This window comes from Topomyia yanbarensis, chromosome 3, assembly GCF_030247195.1.
Source record: "Topomyia yanbarensis strain Yona2022 chromosome 3, ASM3024719v1, whole genome shotgun sequence".
NCBI lineage: Eukaryota > Metazoa > Arthropoda > Insecta > Diptera > Culicidae > Topomyia > Topomyia yanbarensis.
The window spans coordinates 17344397-17349786 of NC_080672.1; positions in this window are offsets into that span (position 1 = coordinate 17344397).

Genomic DNA, 5390 nt, shown 5'->3' on the forward strand with positions numbered 1-5390 from the left:
ATTAAGATGCGTAGAATGCGGGGGAGTGATAATCTCAGTTTGTTTACATTTGTTAGTTACGGTGTTTTCAAAAATCATGCTTGAAATATCCTACGTTACGGTGTTCATAAACAAATTTGAACATCCAGCTCGGCAACAAAAACAACCTGAAAGTAAAATCGGAAGGAATCCTAGCTATCCCGGCATAGAATCAATTCCGCACCGGTTGGAAAACAAATCTGTCCGCTATCTCATATGCGCCTCTGGTCAAGCCGTTCAAGCATGGGTAGAAGCAAAAGTTATTGACGATATTATTTTTCCTTTCTGAGTGGACGACATGCTGTCCCACACCAGCAGAAGAATCATTTTACCTGCTTTGGTTGCCTCACACGTTCTCTCTATCTGTTCGAGCCGGTCGGTGGAGAGGCAGAAAAAAGTCGGAGAGTCTGTTCGAGGAATATCGTTGGCAACGATTCTTTTTTGCGTCGGACGCCCGACATGCTACCAATACCATTACATCAACAACCCGAGCGAATCCGAAGATGAAAAAGTCGGGTCGGATCGGATCGGATCGGTCTAGTGCGGATAGACCTTAAATTGGAGATGCATTTTACATCACCACGACGAGCCAGACGCCGACTGGCAGATTTGGTGATTCCCTGGATTTTATCACGAAGAACCTGGCGATGACGCTTGGTACGGGAACGCAAACATGATACCGCTCATTGTACCGTCCGGACGAGCATGTTGCTCGTGTGGTAAGCGAGCACCCACTGATACAAAACAAGCTCGCGTGACCTGTATATATAATATTCCCGTATGTAATGAAACGCTTACATGCTCCTTTTTGACGGCTCTGCGTGGGATATGCTGACAAATTGCGCATTTTCCTGGCTGTTTCCGAAGGATTTTCTGAAAATCCTTGTTTTGGTTTATTTATAGTAGTCGCAGTAATTCCGAAATTTAATACGATATACGTGCACAAATTTCCGATCAGATAATGCAAAAATATTGCGATTTCGTCCAGTAGAACGGAAGATACTCGCATTTCAAACCTGGGAAAATTTCTCAACTGAAATTTTTGAAACGGGACCCCATATTGAAACGTTAGAAGTATTCTACTTCAAAAAGAAATGCTAATGTTATCATGCGCACACATACCTTCTATGTGTCAACTGTATAATCTATGTATCCACACACATAAGTTATATGTGCGTATTCTTACAGAATCGGATTTTATGTACCTTATATATACACATATACACACATTAGGTTTATGTGCCAGCAAATAGTGTCTATATACCACCGATAATTGAAAAAAATCTATGTGTAAATTAATAGACATAAAATACTACGCTGCTGAACAGTGCAATAACTACAGAAGCACGTTGTCAGATGCCTTACTGATAAAAAACATATAACCGAAATATGAAACATGAAAACCAATAGGCTCTTTACCCTACGCAGCTACAAAGCGCCGTAAACATGGATTAACAAGTTACAACGCACACGCATGCATAAAAATAAATATATTTTTTTCAAACGCAACACTCTTAAGCAGCACACACCGTATTGAATTAAATCCAAACCACCCCGCCCACCCACTTTGCAAATCATTCTGACACCGCGCTGGTAGCCGAAAAATCCGCACACGGCCACCGCCGCCGAAAATGCATAGCGTCTACCGCTTATTGTAGTGCCCAGATGCTGCAGCCATGATCTTACCCGTTCGACATAAGAACAAAAACTGATTCAAACGGGTACGCGTCACCTCTATTTATAAACTAACAGTATATGGTTTAGTCACTTATGTGCGAGTGTGCGCAAATGCCAACGTTACCGAAAATCGATAGCGCTTATTGCATCGCCCAGAGACGATGTTGCTCATATGGGATAAGAACAACAACTGATTTAAACGGACATGCGTTGCTTCTATTTATGACTTTTCGTGTTTCATTGAGCAACTAAGCTGCCCTCTCTTGACGGCTGTGTCTGAGAAATCTGCCTCACGAATGGTAATTTTCCCGTTTTTCGTGAACTTTTTAATTTTATAAATTTCCAAAAGTCTACTTTTATTGGGGAGATATTAAATTATTACCAATATTTAAGTTAGGTGTTTCTGAATCGGTTGGTGTATGAATGATTAAAATCCATCTAGTAGTATCGGAGTTATAAGCGTGCAAACCTTACATAGTTTCGTTACATGGGAGATAGTTTAGATTTTAGAATGACACCTAGCCCCAGATAGTGGAGTAAGACATTTTTAATGTCAAAAACGGACGATTTCAATCACAAATCGGTGGCGTTAGTGAAGAGATTTTGACACAGAGCTAAATGCGTTACTTAGTTTCCGCACCCACCCGAAAACGTTACGGTCTTTTTAATCTCATGCAAACCAAAACAAACAATATGGGCCGGAAATATGAAATTCATTCTTGTCGAAGTGCCCAAGGTAGGAGTTGTTCACAACCATTTCTTAAGTTACAACACGATGCCGACCGGTGAGTAAACACATAACAGGATGTTAGTAACTCAATTGATTCGGTGTATCGAATGTATGCAATGGATTAAAATTTGTTGGTCCCCGGACCTGCAGGATAAATTGGGGGGGGGGGGCAGGTGCTATGAAAACTAGAGATACGCTCAGACCATTTTCAATCAGACTTGTTTAGTGATCAGTTTCAACCTAACACGTCAAGTTGTGGAATGATAATGATTGATAGTAACTGTATGTTAAGGTTTCGTCAGGGTGTAGATCTGTATGATTCCAGCACATCGAGCATACTTTGCACTCAAGATAGAAGCAGATCGTACGTTGTAAGAAAATGTAGTGCCAGGGAATCGTATTCCTTATCATCGTGGCGATTTTGTACTTACAAAAAGTAAAAGTAAACACCAGTCTGGAAAATGAAGTAATGTGTCTACCTTGAAAGGTGTCCTTACACAATAATTAAAAGTGACATTTCTGCGCAGTAATGCCAATAAAAACGACTCGTGTTAGGATACCTGATATCTGCGGGATTTTAAAAGAGCGACGGTAAACAACCCAGGGACAACTTGACAGATAGTGCTTGTTTCATATATGCACCACCGATTTGATGGTGGCGCTAGTATGCCTTCTCTGTATGAGTACCACGAACAACGAAACGAAAAAGTTTCAAGAGAAAAGCGTGTTTCGTTACGTGTGTTACGAACGCCGCCAATGCGGCTAGAATAACATTTAGAAAAAGCTTATTCCAAAATGTGAATAAAGAAAACTATTATTAGAGAATAAATTTATCCCTAACTGAAAACCGTCAGCAAAGTTACATAAATCTTATTATATATTTAGCTGGAAGTCGTTGTTTTTAACAACCGGCTCTCTTCCTTCCTAAACATGTTTTGGTTTTCTTGTTGTGTGAAGTTTGAAATCGTTAAATCATTGGTGCTTTTTATCTCGAATGAATGTATGTAAATGTAAATGAAAAACATTTTGGCCAATGAAAGTACATCACTACCAAGCTTAACAATTCGTTTTGAATAGAATTTGTGTTTTTATCAGAATTCTAGCAGCAAAAAGAAATGGTAGAAATGCTTAAATTGATCATTTTCCACAGATATGGAAAATAATAAATGCGATGCGCCTTTTTCAAACTTTGTTCCATTCGAGCCGCCATGATTTCACCAAATCACCCCAAAATTTGCTTATGAATTCAATATATTTGAGCTATCAATTGTCCCCGGGCATACGGTAAAGATGACCAAATAGAAACAAAAAACAATGAAACGACAACAACATTTAATTTCCTCAAACAAAACAAAAACTGTTTTACCGTTGCCTAATTTCCCAAATATAGAACAATAAATAATTATTATGGGTCATTGAAATACAGTCGTTACTCTGCATTCTTTCAATTTGTCCATGGTAATCATTATTTCATGCGACGTCATAGTATGCGACATCGACAATTTTTCTATTTCGTTCTTCAAATTTTACAACTGTAAAAATAGTTCCACCAGAGACTAATCGAGACTACCAACTCACGAACAAACACTCAAAATTCTATGGCACGTTGTGTACTAGATCTTTTGAAGTAGCAGAGGGAGCACGGTCCCTTCAGTTCTGCCAATATTGACAAAATAATCAAGTTACCTGATTTTTTTTTCGGTAAAGTTGGTAGCAGTACTTGTTTATTTATTGATCGTTGCTACACCCATTCTGTTTGCTTAGTAACTAGTTTGGAATGTTGTTTACCTAATGCAATAGATTAGATCGAAACAAAAATGGGGAAAATTTGCGCGGTGAAAAATTGTTCCGGCTGGGAGAATGGAAGTAAAATCTCACTTCATAAGTTCCCAGAGGATCAACAAATGTAAGCATTAATTTAATTTGAGTAGTTCTGGCGAAATAATCAACTTTAAGAGCGTATTTATTTCTAATTTAGTTGTTCTAGATGGGTGGAATACTGCGAATCCCCGGAGCTTGAAATCACAGCTTTGCGAGGTCAGCTAGGACATCGACGAATATGCTCGATTCATTTCGAGGAGTCCTGTTTTCGGAACGCTTTTGATCCTTCCAGAGGGTAATTTTGTATAGTTTTGTGATATTCTGAAAATATATTAACATAAATACAGGTTGAAGAAAAATGCTTTCCCTTCTATAATGAAACCGAAAAATTGTCCAAAGAACCGAAGGTAAATTTGATTTTTGAATGATTAATACAAATACAAAATTGACTTATAGATTATATGAAACAAATGATGACAGCGTTGATCAGTTAAATGAAACGTTGGAGGAAGAATGGCTTATATTGGATGATGATCAATATGTTGATGAGGAAAGTAGGAATATTGAGATGAGGAAATGCCATGGAACAGTTTCTCCGATTGGGGGGTTGCCTGAAAACTCTCAGCCACGAATAATTGAAAATATTGAGTTGACCCGAAACCAAAATTCAGGTGAAAATTATTGTATTAATTTTAATGTCCTATACTAGCCAGTTCATGTACAACGACTATGTGTCTCAAGAATCCTTATTCTAACACAATGGCATCTTTTAAATGTGATTTGCGATTTATTTCTTTAAATTTTAAACACACAATTTGCAAATCATCCAATTCCAATCTTTTTTTACTTTTGACAGCAAAAGCTATTGGTTCCCCTAATTTAATAATGAATGTTGATTCAACAAGCGAGTCTTCACTAACGTTTCGAGCAATGTACGAATCTGAAAAAACTAAGGTTGAAATTCTGGAGAAAATGTTGAGAAGCGAGCGGAAAGTGCGCCGTAGTTTGAAACGACTCTGTAACAGACGAAAACAATCATTGAACACAAAAATCAACGAAAATCGATTGCTTAAAGTAAAATTGAAGGAAAAAAATGAACTAATTATCGAAGACAAGAAATTGCTGGATTCTATTAAGCAAAACC